At 44.5% G+C, this 20,000-nt stretch overlaps 1 protein-coding gene across 13 annotated transcripts in view; it reads left to right on the top strand.

Annotated features, from left to right (window-relative positions):
- LOC119583548 (CUGBP Elav-like family member 4) overlaps positions 1-20,000 on the top strand; it is a 92,375-nt gene that overhangs the window by 45,745 nt on the left and 26,630 nt on the right. For 2 of the 13 annotated variants that reach the window (XM_037932090.1, XM_037932091.1), the window contains exon 1: positions 13,931-14,155. The exons of 10 other annotated variants lie outside the window; for them this stretch is intronic. The gene's annotated coding sequence lies outside the window, so the exon portion shown is untranslated. Of the gene's footprint in view, positions 1-13,930; positions 14,156-20,000 lie in introns of those variants that run through there. One more of the 13 variants, XM_037932093.1, reaches the window with a different exon arrangement.

The following is a 20,000-nucleotide window of genomic DNA, read 5'->3' as shown; positions in this document are numbered from 1 at the left end:
ATCAAGTCACGCCCTCTGTTGCTCACCTGTCAAAACAAATAACGGTTTTAAAAAAAGGAAAACAAAAACAAAAGACGGTCGTCCATCGACAAACAAAACGTCATTTTGAAGCGTTGGATGAAACATTTTCCGGTTATGATAGTAAATATGAATAAAGATGGGGAAAGCGCTTTGATAAATGTGTGTGTGTGTGTGTGTGTGTGTGTGTGTGTGTGTGTGTGTGTGTGTGTGTGTGTGTGTGTGTGTGTGTGTGTGTGTGTGCGTGCGATTACGTATTTGTGCATTGGTTTCTACTTATAATATATATATATATATATATATATATATATATATATATATATATATATATATATATATATATATATATAATGTTTGTGCGTGCGTGTGCGCGTGCGTGCGTGTGTGTACATAATCATTCATACTCTAATTTCCCGAGCGTCGTTTTGTTCTGTGTTTTATAACGACGTCGTTGTTTTTAGCGATTGTCAATAATGTAGTGGTAATAGAATGTGAAGAGATGAAAGAGGGAGACAAACCGAGTGGAGATTTTTTTTCTTTCTTTTTAATTCCATTGTTTGTTGATTCTTTTCTTTGCTCTCTCTGTCTTTCTCTCTGTCTCTCTCTCTCTTTTTTTTTCTTATTATTTTTTTTGTCTTTTACTCCCTTTATCCGGGGTTGAATGCGCTTTCTGCGGCGGTGAATTGTTTTCGTATTCAGAGACTAAGCCGAATTGTTCTTCACTAAAACCTTGAAATCAATATAAAACTTTTATTCCAATAAACTATGAAATGAGCCATATGTAAAATAGATCTCCCCCTCTCCCTCCTCCCTCCTATCTTTCCTCCTCTCCATTTTTTCCTCCTCTCTTCCCCTATCTGCCTCTTTCCCTCCCCTCCCCCCCACCTATCCTTCTCTTTTCGTCCTCCCTCTGTTATTATTAACTTTCTTTCCTCTTTCCTCTTTCTTTCCGTTTATTCTTATTCTTTTACGCCCTCTTTCTTCTCCTCCCATTCGTTCATCTTGCCCTTCTTCTTATCCCCTACCTCCCTCTTCGTATTCCCTCCTTTTCTTTATTCTTGGTATTACTATTATCCTTCTCCTCCTCTTCCCTCCTCCTCTCCCTCCTTATCTCCCCTCTTCTGCTTCCCTTCCTTTCCTCTCCTTTCTTTCTTCCTTCCTTCCTTCCTTCCTTCCTTCCTTCCTTCCTTCCTTCCTTCCTTCCTTCCTTCCTTCCTTCCTTCCTTCCTTCCTTCCTTCCTTCCTTCCTCCCTCCCTCCCTCCCCCCCCTGCCCATCCGCCGACGACACCACCAAATACATAAAAAAAAAAAAAAAAAAAAAAAAAACGGAGGGAAAAGGCGATGGATTAAATCAAAGGAAAGAATTTCAATTTTGTTCTCAATCACAGCTGGTCGCTTTTGGCGTGGCGCTTCCTGCCTCGATTTTCCCTTCATTATCATCTGCATTTCCTCTTCCCTTTACGTCTATTCTCGTCTTTATCTCTCCTCTTTTTCCTATCTCTTATTTTCGTTTTCTTTTCATTTTTCGCATATGTTCTGCTTTTACTCCCTCATCATTCATTCATACACATACACGCACGCACGCACACACTCGCGCGCACACGCACGCACGTACACACACACACACACACACACACACACACACACACACACACACACACACACACACACAAACACACACACACACACACACTCACTCACTCACTCACTCACTCACACACACACACACACACACACACACACATACACACATACACACATATATTCACTGAGCTTCTAGTCCCTCACTCATTCGCTCACACACCAACTCACTTATTCACATTCACTCGCTCCTTCACTCACTCACTCACCCGTCACCTCACTTACTCGCCTGCTCAGTCACTCACTCACTCACTCACTCGTCAGCTCACTCACTCAGCGCGCAGTTTATGAGGGTCACACGCGTGTCATTCATTAGCGTCATTCCAAGCGCGATACTGAGCCTTTGTTCTTCAGTAGCACCTCCTCGCCGGGACATTTATTGGCTTTGAGTTCTGTCCCCTCCCCTCTCCCCTCTCTCTTCTCCTGTATCCTCTCTCTCTTCTCTTCCCTCTCCCCTCTCTCTTCTCCTGTATCCTCTCTCATTTCTCTTCCCTCTCCCCTCTCTCTTCTCTCTTCTCTCTCTCTCTCTCTCTCTCTCTCTCTCTCTCTCTCTCTCTCTCTCTCTCTCTCTCTCTCTCTCTCTCTCTCTCTCTCTCTCTCTCTCTCTCTCTCTCTCTCAGACAAAAAAAAATAAAGCGCGAAATCAAAATTCAAGCGAGAAACCGTGTCCTCCCTCTCCCCATGTATATTTGCCGCGGAGGAGATGGATGACACGTGGCCGCGTTCGGACCCGTGGGAAGTAGAAAATTGGACGTAATTATTAGTTATGTTCTGGTCGATTGATTTCCCTAAACACTTCCACCTTTCTCTCTTCCCCTCCTCCATAACCCCTCCCCCCCCCTCTTTCCTTTCCCTCCTCCTCCCTCCCCTCCTTTCCTGATCTTGTAATAAGTACTTTGTGACAAGTTGATTGCCCCGGGCATGGATCGTGACGAGTCGTGACGTAGCGTATGGGTAGTGGTCGTTGGCTTTCAAAAGATATTGTTTACAGATTTTTTTTCTGTTGTTATTTCGGTCTCTGGTTTAAAGGATACGGCTATTTGGGTCTTCTTATAGAATCGTTTTATTTTTTATCATTTTTTTTTTCTTGCCCTACCTTTCGATCTCCTTATTTGTTTTTATCTTCTTTTTCTATCTCGACTCTCTTTGTCTTCCTTTCTCTTTTTCATACACTATATATCCACGCCTATCTTCATTCTCTTGTACAATATTGTTTATTCCCCAAATCTCCCCCACCATCTCTTACACCCCCATACCCCCACCCTAACCCCCACTCTTACCCCCACCCTTACCACCTCCCTCTCATCCACCCCCCCCTTTTCCCCCAACCCCACCCACTCCCTCCCTACCACCCTATTACCCCCACCATCTCTTGCACCCCCCTCCCTCCTTACCCCCCCCTACCTCCTCACAAAACGGTTTACGAGGGCGGTGATGCGCACAGAAGAATACCGACCGTCATATATCTGCCGAGGTGAAATCATCCACGCAGAAATGTCAATCTTTTCATCTGGAACACTTGGGGTACGATCATTACCCCGCTCGCCTACTGCCTTCTGCTACCGCTGCTGCTGCTGCCTACTGTTCCTGCTGCTACCTCGCTCCTCGTTTTCCGGGGCGTTACCGGCGCTGTCTCTGTGTTTTTCTTTCTTTATATATTTTTTTTTTTTCTTTCTTTCTTTTTCTTTTTCTTTTTCTCTCTCCAATTCTTTTCTTTCTTTCTTTCTTTTTTTCTTTCTTTCTTTCTCTCCCTCTCACACTCTATCTATCTATTTATTTATCTATCTATCTAGCTAGCTAGCTATCTGTCTGTCTATATATATATATATATATATATATATATATATATATATATATATATATATATATATGTCGGCGTCCGAAACTCACGAGCGTGTGTGCGAATGCCACGTCACGTCGTCAGCATCTTAGTCTCGCCAGCATCTTAAGAGAGTCTCGTTAGCATCTTAGACTCGACGGAGACTCTCTTCAGCATCTTCGGAGAGTCTCGTCAGCATCTTTGACTATCTCCAGCATCTTCGGAGAGTCTCGTCAGCATCTTAGACTCTCTTCAGCATCTTCGGAGAGTCTCGTCAGCATCTTAGACTCTCTTCAGCATCTTCGGAGAGTCTCGTCAGCATCTTAGACTCTCTTCAGCATCTTCGGAGAGTCTCGTCAGCATCCCCTGTGGGAACGGAAACTCGGGCTCTTTCTCAAGTGGCGTTGCTCAAGGTGTCGTGGGAATGTTTATGTTTTGTGTTCAGCGTAAACACGGGTGTCAACTCTTTCTTGTGTGACCGCTGCTTGGAGGGTATCCTGTGAACGGGTCTCCTTTATCTCGTTTCTCTCCTCGCCTACTGCTCCTGTTCAAGTCTTCTGCTCCTCCTTCTTGTTCTTCTTCTGTCTCTCCTTCTTCTTTTTTTTCGTCTTCTTCTTCCTCTCTTTTTTTTCCTATTCTTGCCCTCTTTATTTATTCTTCTTTTCCCTCTTCTGTTTTTCATCATCATCATCATCATCATCATCATATTATTATTATTATTATTATCATTATTATTATTATTATTATTATTATTATTATTATTATTATTATTATTATTATTATTATTATTATTATTATTATTATTATTATTATTCCTCCTCCATTTTACGTTCTTTCCTTTTTCATTTTCATTTATTACATGAACTCCATATAACTACTAAATGCCGTTCGTTTTCAACCTGTTCTTTAACCATACTCCGCAAAGGTTATGTCTCTCTCCCTGTCTGCGTAGAGTTAAAGGGCTAATTTTCTATTCTCTCTCTCTCTCTCTCTCTCTCTCTCTCTCTCTCTCTCTCTCTCTCTCTCTCTCCTCTCCTCTCCTCTCCTCTCCTCTCTCTCTCTCTCTCTCTCTCTCTCTCTCTCTCTCTCTCTCTCTCTCTCTCTCTCCTCTCTCTCCCCTCTCTCTCTCTCTCTCTCTCTCTCTCTCTCTCTCTCTCTCTCTCTCTCTCTCTCTCTCTCTCTTTCTTAATATATATGTATATATATATTTTTTTCTCTCTCTCTCCCGCCTGACATTTTCGCCATCTTCCATGAACTGGATTTCAAGATTCTCCTGGATCTTGTTGGACCGGGGTAGGGGGAAGGGGGAAGGGGGGAGGGGGGGTTATCATACGCTAAATGTGTGTGTGTGGGGGGGGGTATTCGGGAGGGGAGGGGGGGGGTGTTGGGTCCCTACCGAAATCCTTTCTTATCCCGGGATTAAGGTGTTGGATAAACCCTTATTATTAGGCGGCGAACCCATGCAAAAGGGTGTCGTATATTAAGAAGAAATTTGATAAGGAAAGGGAGGAGGAAGAGGAGAACGATAAGAAGAGGATGAATGTGAAGAGGATGAGAAGCGGGAAGGAGGAGGATGAAGAAAAGGGAGAAAAATAGAGAAAAAAAAGGTGATGATAATGATTATGATGAGGGTGGTGATTATGATGATGGTGATGGTGATGGTGATGATGATGATGATGATGATGATGATGATGATGATGATGATGATGATGATGATAGTGATGGTGATGGTGATGGTGATGATAATGATGATGATGATAATGATAATGATGATGACGATGACGATGACGATGACGATGACGATGACAGTGACGATGACGATGACGACGACAGTGACGATGATGTAGGAGGAAGAAGAGAATGAGGAAGCGGCGGCGGCGGTGGCAAGGGGCCCGCGAGTGCCTGGTAGCCCCGGCTGACATTCGGGTTGGCAGGCACGCATGTGAATTATGCATCCTCCCTTATACGTTATTCTGACATTTTGAATCGGGTGGCGCGAGCACATTCCGTTCCCTCCCCTCCCCTCCCCTACCTTCCCCTCCACTCCCCTCCCCTCCCCTTCACTCCCCCACTCCTCACCCCCCTCACACGTCCCTCACCCCAACTCTTATCCTCCCCTCCATCACCCCATCCCTATGTTTAAAGTTCAGGAGCTGCCCCCCACCCCCACCCCCCCAGCTCCTACCACACTCGATCTCCCTCCCCCCTCTCCTCCCTGCCCCCATCCAGCTCCCAGACTCTCTTCCATCTCCCCTCCTCTATTCCCCTCCCCTCTTCCTCTCCTTTCCCTCTTCCTCTCCCCCTCTCAATCTCTATTCTCCTTTTCCCTCTCCCCCTCCCTCTTTCTCCCCCCTCGTCTCCCTCTCCCCCTCTCAATCTTTACTGCTTCTCTCCCTCTCTTTCTCCCCCTCCGCCTCCCTCTCCCTCTCACGCTCCCGCTCCCCCTCTCCTCCCCTCCCCCCCCCCATCCTCTCCCTCTCTGCCTCTCCCTTTCCCCTCTCCCCCCCCCCTCCCCACCACCTCAGTTGTGCTACACTTCGAATTCTTTGATCGCGAGAAATTCCACTACTCTTGTTGATCGTATATTTATCATTATTACGATTTCACGTTTCGGAGATTTAGATTTGATGATGTTAATGTTCCCTTTATTTTTATTTATTTTTATTTTTGCTTGATATTATTAATTTTCGAGAAATAGAAATGTGTAATAAGATAGGAATAATGAAAAGAAATCACCTCCCGAAATGTCATTTGCAAACTACTACGCAGACTGGCGCTTGACGCAACTGGTAAAGGCATTTAGAATAAAAGCAAAACACGTGTATAAAAGAAACTTTGATATTTACGTGAACGGGAAAGTAAAAGGGAAACGTTTTCAGTTTTTTTTTTGAGGAAAAAAGAGAAAACTAGGGGAAAAACAAATGAAAAATATATAAACAGATAGATGGATAATTGAATAAATAAATAAATGATATATGCACACACATACGTTGATGAATAAATAAGCAAATAAATATATACAGACACATATAAATGAATAAATAAATAGAATTAGGAGGAAGTGAGAAAACCACCGAGAATGAGAAACACAATTCAGAAAGAGGGAGAAGGGAAGAGAGGATAAGGAGAAAAATACAGAAAACCCAAAGTAAGAGACGCGAATGGTGCACGAGAAACACATGTGATGAAAGTGTAAGAAGCAACTGATGGATGATGGCTGGGGGAGAAGGAGGGCGAGAGAGTTAGGAAAACACGAAAAGGAGAATTAAAGAGTACGTGGAGGATGAGGAAATGGAAGGTTCCGGAAGATTAATCAACCCGAGACGAAATTAACGAGGGCGGACACAGGAGGAAACAAATGCAAAGGGGATAGCAAAGTGCATGATAAAGCAGGGACACAAGAGGCACAAGGAGATGGAATGGAGGAACACGTGAGGAAAAAGGTGATTTATGGACGCTTGATCCGAAGAATAAGTGGAATAACAAAGACGACAAAATCAAGAATAAACGTACAAGAAGTAGGAGAAAATTATAACGAAAAAAGGAAGCATATGAAAAAAAAAGGAAAAGAAAAGAAAACAGGAGAGCGTACAAGTAAGAAAAGAAAACGGGGAATAATGGAAGGAAAAAAAATATGTATGTGGTTTACAAGTCGCCTGCCACGTGTATACACAAGGGAGCAGCAGACACAAACACCTTTAACTGGATTGTTATCATAAAGGAAGGCTCAACGATGTCACGGAGGGGGGGAGGGAGGGGGAATAAGGGGAAAGGGGTGAAGGGGGGGAGAGGGGAGTAGGGTAGGGGATTACTTCTCTCATTCTCTTTCTTTCTATGGCGTTAGTGGGTTCTCTGTCTCCGGGTAACTGTCTTTGTTTCATTTTCATTCTCTCTCTCTCTCTCTCTCTCTCTCTCTCTCTCTCTCTCTCTCTCTCTCTCTCTCTCTCTCTCTCTCTCTCTCTCTCTCTCTCTCTTTCTCTTTGTGTGTGTGTGTGTGTGTGTGTGTGTGTGTGTGTGTGTGTGTGTGTGTGTGTGTGTGTGTGTGTGTGTGTGTGTGCGCGTGTGTGTGTGCGCGTGCGTGCGTGTGTGTGTGTGTGCGTGCATGCGTGTGCGCGCGTGTGTGCGTGCGTGTGTGCGTGTGTGTGTGTGTGTGTGTGTGTGTGTGTGTGTGTGTGTGTGTGTGTGTGTGTGTGTGTGTGTGTGTGCGTGCGTGCGTGTGTGTGCGTGCGTGCGTGCGTGTGTGTGCGTGTGTGCGTGAATGCGTGTGCGCGTGTGTGCGCGAGCGCGTTTTGTAATCGTACTAAATTTTTCCATCCGCGGTAACTCGAAAATCACGTTTTCCCAGATACACTGAACACGACTAAATAACATCCACGAAACTTCGACATTCCCCCTCCTGTAAAACATACAAACACAAGCTGTTGCTTATACACACGCACACAAAAAGTAAATATAACACAAAATCAAGAACAACATAAAAAGATATGAGAGCAAGTGGCTTGAGAAGGAGAATGACAAACCAAAAAGGAGGAAGGAGAGGAAGCAATCGAAGGCGAGGGGTTAAAAAAAAAGAAGAGAAAGAGGGAGAGAAAAGGAGGAGAAAGAAGCCAAGAAGGCGCAGAGGACTTTAAAAAGGCGGGTGTGAAAGGCGCCTCCTCGCCACGGCCCAGGTGCGGCTCGCAGCGTAAACAAACTGCCCTGTGGACCTCGTGCCTCGAACCCACGTTATCGATAATGGCGTACGCGGGTGTGCCGGCAGCGTGATTCATTCTGAAACCCTTCTTCTTCTTCTTCTTCTTCTTCTTCTTCTTCTTCTTCTTCTTCTTCTTCTTCTTCTTCTTCTTCTTCTTCTTAATGTTCTCCCGTCTCTCTGTCTGTCTCTGTCTCCCTCCCCCGAGAGCGAGAGGAAGGGTGATCGAATGAGAGAGTGAGAGCAAGAAGGGAGAATAAGAGGGAGAAGAGCGTAAAGAAGAAGGAGAAGGAAAGGAAAGCGTGGGCGGTCCTTGGTGTAACATTATGAGGAGGTGAAGCATGTGTATCTTCAGCGTGGGTGTGGTGGTTGGCCGAGACGATCAACAACGGCCTCCCGTTTGTAGTAAACTGTCTAATGCACACGTAAACAGACTGCTTTACACGTGTCGACATGATGCGGAGGGGAGGGAGTGTGGGAAAGAGAGAAGTGAGTAAATAGGAAGGAGAGAAGGCGGTATTTTTGGACCGAGGAAGTGAAAGGGCGAGACTTACAAAATAAAAGAAAGAAACGTATTTTTTTTTAATAACCATTTCTCAAAGGAAAAAATAGATTTTGCTTCATTATTTTTTTGCCTTAGTCCGTGTTATTATTAGACAAGTAAGAAAACACGGAAGAATCCCATCCCGTAAAAATGGTTGTGGAGTCAATCAGCGATGTTGCCAACCAGTAAACATTATGGTCAGCCTGTAAACATTCCGCCTCGTGGAATCAAGATCCTGGCTCAACCTCAAGGCGCGTTGTATACCCGGGTTGCGAACCGGAGTTTACTGGTCGTTGGCAAATGTGATTGAATGAGGAGATTCCTCTGAAGCCAGCAGGAGCTTATTTGACATTAATGAGCAGTAATGTCTCCTTGCCAAAATTCAGGGAAACTAATCAGAAAGTTTGGTTTGAAGGATGAAGAACCAATCATGTAACTCGTATCTAGATGGGTGGGAGAATAAAAGTTGGCCAATGGGAGCGTCGGTTGGGACTAGCAACCAGCCAATCAATGAGCACCACGACTCTCATGACGTCATATATATTTTTTTCTCTTTCTCTTTTTTACCCACGCCATTATTTGGAATGGGAGTTGACGACCACGAGGCATTCCCAGCGGTAGAAATTAATGCATTAATTCATTCAGGCCTTGGATTCTCGTAGGGATATCAGAATGCCGCGTTCGAGAGAGTTTAGAAACCAGGAGAAGTAATTATAACTGACGGTTAGACGTTTGTTTTGGAAATGTATGTTGCAGGCTTATTCCGTCATTTGAGACAGAGTATCTAGTAACGAAAGGAATGTTTAGGTGAATCGAAACAGAATCACTGCTCTGAAAAGGGGACTTCTCTTTACCTTGACATTTCGACTATGTGCTAACCTTTTCGTAACGCTGATAACTTCCTAGAAAGAATAATTGTTAGATCTGTGTGGAAGAAGAGATATTTAACATAAAATAAATGTTTTAGAAGCGCAAACTGTGCACCATAGATGAAAAAAAATATATAGACCTTTTTATTTCTGACATTTGTATTTCTGATGTATCTGTACATCTTTTAGTAGTAGATGCGGTAGACCTGCGGTGCTTCATCCTTCCTTTCGACCGTCCACCCGTCTCTTCGCCTCAATGGTCTCTTCATTATTTTCTTTTCTCTTCCTTCTCTTTCATTTACCTCCCCCTTTCGCCTTCTTTCAGTTTCAGCCCTTACCCCTCCTATCTATTCGTATCTATTTAATCATTCTGTCCGTTTGCTTATCTTGTTCCCTCACTTGCTTTCCTTCCCTTTCCGTATTCCTCTTTGCGCTTCTTCCCTTCCCTCGCTGGCTGGCCGAAGGGTGAAAGCACAGGTAGGGGAAGGAGAGAGATCCCAGGCCAGAGCAAGGGAGAAAGAGGAAAGGAGAAATGGAGTAGGATTTCAAAGGAAACTATTACGGGAAGAAAATCTAGTTGAAGGAGGGAAGTGCTTGGATAACAAACACCGAAAAAATGCTTTTATTCGTTTTAGAAGGGAGAGAGGGGTGGAAGGGGATAAACTACGGGGGAGATAGGGAGACTTTAAGAAGTGGGTGAGAGAGGGAGAAGGAAGAGAGAGGGGGAGAAGAAGTAGAAGAGAGAGAGAGAGAGATGAAATTTAAATGGAATGAAAGACGTGTGCTAATGCCGCTTGTCCTCTGTCAAGAAAAAGGGTAGCTCGATTGAAAACGGGCGTTGTTAGCCGTTTACCCCAGGGGAATTGGGACTATGTTCCTGTGCGACTACATCCACGAGTACGACCTGATTCAACGATTCAGTTGATAGGGCATTCTGTGGCCGATATTATGAACAAACCCTGTTCTTTGCTGAGAGTTAATGTAAGCTTCTGCCCCGGTGTTTGCTTGGCTGGCCACTGCGCCCCATGATGAGGTGCCGCAGCCCCCGCATCGCTAAAGAAACATTTACCACAACAGCAAACATCCAGTAAACATATGCCAGTAGTGTTCCTTCATCTCCTTCCATCGGCTGTAACAAAACCGTGGTTTAACTCTTTCTCTCTCTCTTCTCCCTTTTCTCCTCTCTCCCCCTTAACCTTGCCCTTTCTCCCTAATTCTCCCTTCGCAGTCCTCCCCATTCTTTTCCCTTCCCCTTCCTCCTCCATTCCTCTCCCTTCCCTTTCCTCGTTCCCCATTCCCCTCCCTTCCCCTTCCCCCTTCCTCTTCCTTCTATCATCTTTGTCTCCCTGCCCCTTCCTCCTTCCCCCTTCCCTCGCTTCCCTTTCCCCTCCCGTTCCCCATTCCTCTCCCTTCCCCTTCCCCCTTCCCCTCCTTCCACAGTAGCAGAGCCAAAGCCGAACCCTCCCTCCCCCACTCTCTCCCTCTCCCCGCTAATACGATGTAACTCATCATCCACTCCCAGTCAACACATTCGACGTGTGTTCATTTGAGTGCAATGCCAATACTTCCCCAATTATTGTAAGAGCCGTCTCAGATTTCGTCTGAAGCCCCGAAGCTCGCACTTACTTGCTGGCGTCGAGGCCCCGTACCCCCCGCCGGCGACTCGCGGATCCACCAGCGTGCACAACAGATGGAAGCTTCACCTTTATTCCCCTCTGATAGATAGATTGTTAATTCATGGCTTACCTGGGCTGGCTCAGCGCGCGGCCGTCGCGGTTGCCTCCAGCTACTGGTGACGACGATAGCCTTGTTTGTTCCCCTTAATTGGTGGTTTGTTCCGACGCCCTACGAAGCCATCATCGCTTGTTAGGCCAAGCACGCGGGGTCGTGAAAGGGGAGGAAATCTGTAGCAAGAAATCTTCGGAGGCGGGCCCGCTCAGTGCAAGATATAATACGGCCTTCCCTCCTCCCAGCTACGGGTTTCAGCGATATCCGGAGAGAATTCTTCCAGTAGTAGACTAGGTAAACATTCAATCCTATCTAACTCGACGAATTCCCATTGTGATAAACTATTAATAATTGGTGCGACTTGTTATAAACCGCTCATTGGCTTTTCCAATTCCCTCTCCTACGCAACTCGTTACGTCGTTCCACGGATGGAAATTGCATGGGATTATTCATGTAAATTAAAAGAAGTTCGACGTAAGAAGTGAATTTCACACTCATCGCAGTCGTCAAGCGAATGGCTCGTTTGCTCAAGATAGCCATTACGGACGATGTTCGCCTGGGTAATGACTTTTGGAAATTACTGGTCAAAGGAGCCGCATTATTAGCTCGGAATGGTTTGACATGCCTAATGGCCATAATTGCGGCTGTTAGTGTCTAATTTCCCAGCGTAACGGGGGGCCGTAACAACGCTAACTTGCACACCTCTTGAGATTATGCAGCCGAGAGGTCTAAAGCATAACGTAGACACCTGTGTTGTTTTTTGCCGTCCATGCTAATGTGGCTCGACCGAACTATTAACTTTTAAAGACCGCTTGATTACCTGGCATTGGGATAATGGATGAATAATTGATAGCTAAGCCGGGGCGCTGAGGAAAAGAGAGAGGACAGCAAGGACGAGAACGAGGAGGACGAGCAAGAAGAGGAGAAACAGGGCAAGAGGAAGGGAAGGAAGGAGGGGAAGTAATGGAGACAATTGGACGAATAATTATTATATGTTTGCGAGTATTGATCATAATGGCCGGATATTGATGTTGCTGTCAGGGACGCGGGTTTCTGCTGATGGCCCGCTAGAATCTGGTCGCGGTCGGCTGGTTTCTCTATTGCGGTTTTGCTAATGGGGGAAAGGGAGGCCTCCTTTGCTTATTGAGTCGCCTCCGTCGGGTGTAATGCGCGGCGAGGGCGCGTATCTTGGTTTGATTAGAAGTGCTCCATATATAACTAGGCGAGGGCAGCGTGTTTGTCTGTGTGTGTGTGTTCATATACAAGCATAATACATAATACATGTGCCGATTGTATTTTCTATGTTCGTGGCGTTTCGCTTGGGGCGAACAAGTTTTGGTAAAATTTATTTCTTCCCTTCAGAAGGCTTTCTCGGATTCCTCCTTTAGCGTAATCCCAGGAAAGAGATTTTTGCTCGTTTCGGATGAAGTTTCGCACAGCAGATGCTCGACCAAATAGAGCCTTGATGCCCCTTGTTGTGAGCGGGAGCTTTCTGTGCCTTGGCGGGAGAGTTCGAGCGCAGACTGAGAGTTCGAGGGGAAAAAAAGGAAAACTCATTTCAATTTAGGATGGGCCCTTCCTGCCACGCCGGCCAGGGGTAGCGACGCCCCCACCCCCTCGCCACCCTCCCCCTACCGTTCCCTCTTCCTCGTCGCCGCAACACACACGCAAAAAAGGTGTAATCGAATTGGGAAATTGAATAATAAACGAGTGGAAGAAGTGTGAGATGTCATTATGAGCAATTATTCTGTTTTACACTAATTAACGATATCCCTAATTTTATAGGTTATCTAGCCTGGGGTGGGCCAAGGGGAGTGGGGGTTAGGAGGAGGCATAGGTGGGAAGCCCAGCATGGAACATAAACAAATAACATTCAGACAAACCGCGCCATCTATAACGACCAAGTGGGATGGCTTGTTCTGAAAGCCTGTCAGAATGGGCACCGGCAGGCGTGTTTAAAAGCCTAATATTGAAATACCACTGTTGTTTTTACCTCGTAGCAATTCTGATCGCCCTCGTCCAGCTCGATTATTTATTTTTGGTTTAAATGTCAGTTCCAGAGAAAATCAGGTGGCGGCGCAACCTCGGCCACTGCCAGCATTCCCAAGTATCGCATCCCTGACGAAACGCTTTCATATTTTCGCATCTTATTTGGCCTCGTTTAGCCAGGCGTGGGTGTTGCATCGTCCTTGCAAAGTTGGGAATTCGCCGGCCTTCGGGGGACTCCTTTCCAGGCAAGTGTTTGAAGTAACGAGGGCAGGCGACGGCACAGCACCCAGCCAAGGGAGAGCCCCTGATGTAAAATATTCACTGAAATCTGTCGAGACCAAATGTCACGCGCTCTCGGAAATCGGTGTTCGGTGTAAGACAAGCTCCCGAGCCCGACTCCAAATGGGAGGAAGTACTATTGCTGTCACATTTACTAATGACCCTTATGACCAGTCTGCCGTTACATTTGCCTTTAACCGGATTGTATAAATGTCAGAGAGGCCAAACTGTGGCCGCCATTTTGGAACGGAAGTGACGTAGGTTGTGACGTCATGTGAATATTTCAGTGGTTAACCTCCCCACTTGAGCATCGGACTGGCCGCGATCCCACGCTTAGTTTTCTTTGAGCTCTGGGAGATCGAACAACTACCTCATTGTTGTGTCTGGGTGTCACTTGAAACATTATACTTGTTGTAGAAGCGTGTTGATAGGTTTTCACATATTTTTTGGACTCGGATTGCTTACGTTCTGTAGAGTGTATTATGCCTGATAGAAGATGGGAAGGTGTTACTTGGAATTTGAAAAAGGTTCGTCGGTGCTGTCCAACATGAGGAATTAAAGTCGCTACTTGTCACAGGTAAGAAAAAGTCAGCCGGTAGTTGCTTTACGTTTCAGACACATTATTGCTATCCAGTACTTTCATCAAGAGGGAGGAAGAAAGGAAAGGAGAAAAAATATATATATAAAATATATAGCCTTAACCTGACGCCACGGAGACTTTGGGAGCAGAATGAAAGGCCAATGGATTTGTTCGGAAAGTTGAAGCGGGATTTAAAATCTTAAGTGACATGAGAACAATGCTTAAAAACAAAAAATACATATAATAAAGACGTACTCTCACATAAAACATTGCCTCTATTTTCCTTTAGTCTTTTTCTTTTCTTGGAGAGGGGAGTTACCATTAAATTACAATAAACGGACGCCGGGTATAAACTTGGAGCTTGTATATGGCGGCGAAAAAGGAATTCTTCAAAAAAACAAGCCAACATTTTCGTTCTTCTCTAATTCCTTCGATGAGATCTTTTCGGAAAGTTCTCCGACGTCAGGCTCTTTTCCCCTTTCGCCCGCTTTTTGCCCCTTTATTCCCCGGCTGTTATCAGGAAAGTTCCATGACATGTTGGTGTTTCTGACTCCCACCTTTTTTGGCTGTATCAACTAAATATCGAATGCCAACTTTTGTTTTACCCGCGTTTAATCCCAGATAAGGGCGAAAGAGCAAGCGGCATTTTATCCTTTTGGGTTCGAGAACTCGGTTTCGAAAAAAAAAAAAAGGAAACTTTCGGAATCTACGAGAAGACCCGCCAGATTTGAAAAGAGTGCCTCTCCCTCAGCCTTCGTCGTGTTGCGAAGATGCAGTCAAAGTAAACGCCATGTGTGCATTGCAACATCCTCTGCTGCACCACACGCACCATTTTCACTCGCCTCACTATAACGTCGGCCTCGAAACCATTCTCAGAGAGCAGTCTCGCTCAGCGTTATACTCCCGCTAAGTGACACATCATCTTGGGAGGCGGTAACGGATGCGGCTTTTCATTTTCTCCCTCGTATCTACTGTCATTTCCCCCCCCCCCCTTCTATGGTTACCCTTCTTCGCCATCTCCTTATTAGGTTTTCATTTCCATAGTTATTTCTTTTTTTCTTTCTTTTATGCGGTTAGTAATGGTGTTGTTTGTCTTGAATTTTTGGATCACGCTGTTGCCATTCCATTCGTTTGAATTATGCTTATTAATACTTTCTCCAACAACTCTTTGAGATTCCAAGAGTGATTCCTCCATCATTCATCACCCTGACTCCCTTCCCTTCCCTTCCACCCTTCCATCCCTAAACCACAAGCCCCAGGCTTCCTGCGAACCCACTCCTCAGCTTTCCACCGCCCGTCGACTCGACTGACCTGCCTCGGTGTCTCTCCCGTCTTGCACTTTTGCCCGCCAGGAGTTCTGGAAAAGCTCTTGATTTTGGTGTTTCTTATGGGTTTATTATGTTTATTTGTTTATCATTTTGTTTGTTTTATTTCGTGTGATTATTTAATGTTTGGATATTTAGTAATTTAGTAACTAGGTATCTGTGATGGGAACAGGTATGAGTTGCGAGATGCAGCAGTGGATGGAGAGGGGAAGGGGGGGGGTGGCAGAAAAAGAAGCATTCCTAAGGGAACCAGAAGAGAAGGGGAGGAAGTAAAAGAATAGGGACAGAAAGGGGAGGACAAGACTGAAGCAGAGATAGATAGACAGATAGATAGACAGGCAGAGGGTAGCGATAACATGGAGGTTGGTCTGGGAGAAGGGAAGGGGGGGGCGAGTTGAAATGGAGAAGAGCGCTGATTTGAATTCCAAAGAAAGAACAAAAAAAAAGGAGATGTAGAACTAGATTACTTTGAGCTCGAGAATTGGGCGCCCCCCCCCCCTTGCCCCCATCCACCGGGAGGCTTAATGACGGAGGCATCGGAGGCGAGGAGTCAAATCTTCTTAGCGCCCCCACCCTCTCCTTCCCATCCTTACCCTCTCCCTTCCCCCCCGACGCCTCTCCTCGCCTCCCCTCTCCTCTCCTCTCCTCTCCTCTCCTCTCCTCTCCTCTCCTCTCCTCGCCTCTCCTCTCCTCTCCTCTCTTCTCCTTCTAACCTCCCTCCCATACTCACCCTCCTCCTCCTCCTCTCTTTCCTCCTCCTCCTCCTCCTCTTTCTCCCCCTCTCCCCCTCTCCCCTCATACCCCCCCTTCCATCTCCTCGTGCTTCCCCAAGCTTTCTTCCCTTCCCATTTCCTTTTCCTCCCTCCTTCCTCTGCTTCCCGCTCTCTCTCGCACCACTTTCCTCCCCTTCCCCCTACCCCTCCACAACTCCCCATACTCTCTCTCGCGCCACTTCCTCTTTTCGCTGTATCTCCAGTTGTGTAGATGAATATAAAAATAAGAAAGAGAGAGACAGAAAGAAAGGAAGAAAGAGAGAAACAGAAAAAGAGGGAGAAATAAAGACGATCCTGGCGTCTACTTCGATGGTCTTTTTTCCTCCTCTGTCTATCTCCCTTGTTTTCTTTCTGTCTCTGATGATTCTATATTAATGGCACACTCGAAAACCTCTCAACACATCCTTATTTAATTAAAATTTACCTCCCGTTCTGAAGAGAGAGAGAAAAAATGGAGGCGTGGAGAGGAAGGGAAGCAAAAATAAAATGTATTCGTAGCCCTTAGTTCTGATGGCTTTGGGTCCTGAATAAAGACACATTTTCCATTAGCGGAACTTTGACGTTTTTAAGTGTACAACTTTCTCTTAATCTCTCTTCTTTTTTTAATTATTTGTATATTTATTACGGAGGAAAGTAAGCGTAGAGGACCTGTGTTACTAGGTTTTTCCTCTTATTTAATGCATACAAAAAAAGTATAGAGAAAGAGTGAGGAAGAGACACAACGTAGGTTCTTTCACTCCACCTGGAAGTGCATTAAACAATAAGGGAGCATAATGTATTGTGAATATCACTTGTCCATTCCCAAACTTTCCTCTGGATAACTCGATTATTCTGATTTTGGGGAACTGGTCGGAGTTTTGCGCGATGAAATATCGATGATGATTGGAAAGTGTGTGTGTGCGTGTGTGTGTGTGTGTGTGTGTGTGTGTGTGTTTGCGTTTGTTTGTTTGCTTGCTTGTTTGTTTGTTTCGCATTAACTGGTATTTTTCTTATCTTCGTTATGTAGGTGTAGCTTATCTTTCAACTTTGTAGGTCCAGACCCTTTGTAAAACACACACACACACACACACACACACACACACACACACACACACACACACACACACACACACACACACACACACACACACACACACACACACACACAAACCCACGCATCGTCGCTTCTCCCCGCGCCTACCCTCTCTTCCCTCTCTTTTTCAATCTCTTCCTTTTCCTCCCTCCCCTAATTCCTCGATTCCCACTTCCATCAGAAATACGAGTTCAGGTCTCCAACTTCCAACGGAGTAAAAGAAAAAAAAATAGTTATGAGTTTTTTGTTTCTATTATTCAGCAGCGTCTGGAGGCGTTGCCGGAGTTAATGAAATATACCCGAAGTCTGTCGGAATAAAAATGTAATGGTAATAAAAGAATATATATAAAAAAAAACGCGATTTCATTAGGCTTGAATAGGGAGTGTGCCTCTTTGAGAACACGAACGCCTTCCCACCACACGGTGACAGTAGACAGAAGAAAAGCACACGAAACGGAAACGGAGCCATATATAGAGACCGCTGGCACAAAGGCTTCTTCCCTCCCCGCGACCATTGGATTAGGTGACGCTTATCAAATTGCAGGTCAAACGAGAGTTCAATCCCATCCTTCTCTCTCTTGCCCCCTCGCTTTGTTGGTCTCCCAGATGAACATAGGAAGAGCAACAGAGAAATTAATTTTTCACGGAGAGAACCGTCGTTTATCTTATCTGTTGATTTTTTTTTTTTTTATAAATCTTAAATTATATAAGTGATATGTTTCCGTTCGCTGTCTTGATTATTTCTTTGTCCTTTTTATGAAAATATCGGGTCGTACATGCAGTGCATATATTTACAAAAATAATAATTTTTAAACGACGAAGCTTAAGACTTTCTGCAATCTTTTACAACGGTTCTAGAAATGGGCTGAAAATACTACGTATTTTTTCTCAAAAGAAGAAAATAAATGATTCATCTCCTACTTTTTCTCGCATGTGTTTTGCAGCAAATGTGGTTTGCTTGAAAATATGTGGCATTGAAATCACCATTCTAAATCAAGAGCTATTTCACTATACGGTTATATTTTATATACTAATAAATGGATATACCTTAAGTATATCTTTATGTGTGTGTGTGTGTGTGTGTGTGTGTGTGTGTGTGTGTGTGTGTGTGTGTGTGTGTGTGTGTGTGTGTGTGTGTGTGTGTGTGTGTGTGTGTGTGTGTGTGTGTGTGTGTGTGTGATTACTGAAGCCATTAAAATTACTTGTAAAGTGTTCATTGACATTTGGGCATAAACATATACTTGATAAAAATGTCGCTTAATTGTACATAATGCTATGCACATTAGATACCGTCGAACTTCCCAGTGATATATATATATATATATATATATATATATATATATATATATATATATATATATATATATATATATATATATAATCAAGTCGAATTTCTCTTCCGTAATTTAATAGAAAAGCATACATAACAAGAAACGATTTTTAAAAATAAATACACCATCTAATCAAACCTTGTTCACATCTCTCGTGGGAAGTAGAATCGCGGATGTGAATAAACCTATGGAGCGTACTCAGTCCTCTTAAAATATTTGTTCTTTTTTCCTTCGCCTCTCTTTTTTTTCGATGAGCACTACAGATCCCGAAGTTTTGTAACCTAATTAGTGAATACTTTTTTTCTACAAAAATAAAGTTTTTATTCACGTAATTCCATTTTTTCTGGAACTTTTGCTTATTTTTTTCTCCCTCCCCTTGATACCTTCCGACTTTTTTCTCATACTTTTTTTTTTTTCAAACCTCAAATTTACTTCCCTCTACCAGAGAGAATGCGACGCTCTCTCCTCACAACTTGAAGTCTTGGATGAGAAAGTTGACTTGGAAATCCCAGTTTAAAACTTGGAATGAAAAACTTATTTGTTGCGCACAGGAACCCCGTTTTTAAATTCGGAATCGAGTTGTGGCACTGTGAATCTGATTTTGGCTCTTCTCGCAGTGGCATGGCGGCGAGCGGTGCCACTCCCTGCCTCGCGCTCTCGCTGGCACTCTCTGTCGCTGGTTGGACTGTCTATTTTCTTCTTTTTTTCTTCTTCTTGAACTTCTTCCTTTCGTCAGCCTTTCTTATCTTGCATTTTTGGTGATCCATTTTCTGTAACTCTCCTCTCTTCTCTTTTTCTCTTCTTTTCTCTCTCTCTCTTTCTCTCTCTCTTTTTCTTTCTCTCTTTCTCTCTCTCTCTTTCTCACTCTTTCTCTTTCTCTCACTTTCTCTTTCTCTCTCTTTCTGTGTGTGTGTGTGTGTGTGTGTGTGTGTGTGTGTGTGTGTGTGTGTGTGTGTGTGTGTGTGTGTGTGTGTGTCTGTGTTTGCCTGCCTCCCCAAAACCTATTAATTCTTCTCTTTACCCCCTTGATGTCCTTTAATCTATTAAAAACAGTTATTTTATCTCTCTCTCTCTCTCTCTCCTTACATTTCGCCCATTAAACGCGTCCTTTCATCCTTTCCTCCGTTCGCCTCCCAGTCCTCGCTTTCCTCTCCATCATTCATCATTCTCTCTTCGTCTCGAGTTCCTGATTTCTGCCGCCTCTGCTCATTTCAATTTCCCTTTGCTGCGTTTTGTTGTCTTCCTTTTTTCTGTTTGTCTCTTCTTTGTATCTTTGTCTTCTCCTTTCTCGCTTACTTTCATCGCCGTTGATTAGCAGTGTCGTCTGTGCGTGTTTTCTTA

Source organism: Penaeus monodon, chromosome 17, assembly GCF_015228065.2.
Source record: "Penaeus monodon isolate SGIC_2016 chromosome 17, NSTDA_Pmon_1, whole genome shotgun sequence".
In the NCBI taxonomy this organism is placed as follows: Eukaryota; Metazoa; Arthropoda; class Malacostraca; order Decapoda; family Penaeidae; genus Penaeus; species Penaeus monodon.
The sequence above is the reverse complement of the archived record's forward strand: the minus strand, read 5'-3'. Positions and strand labels throughout refer to the sequence as shown.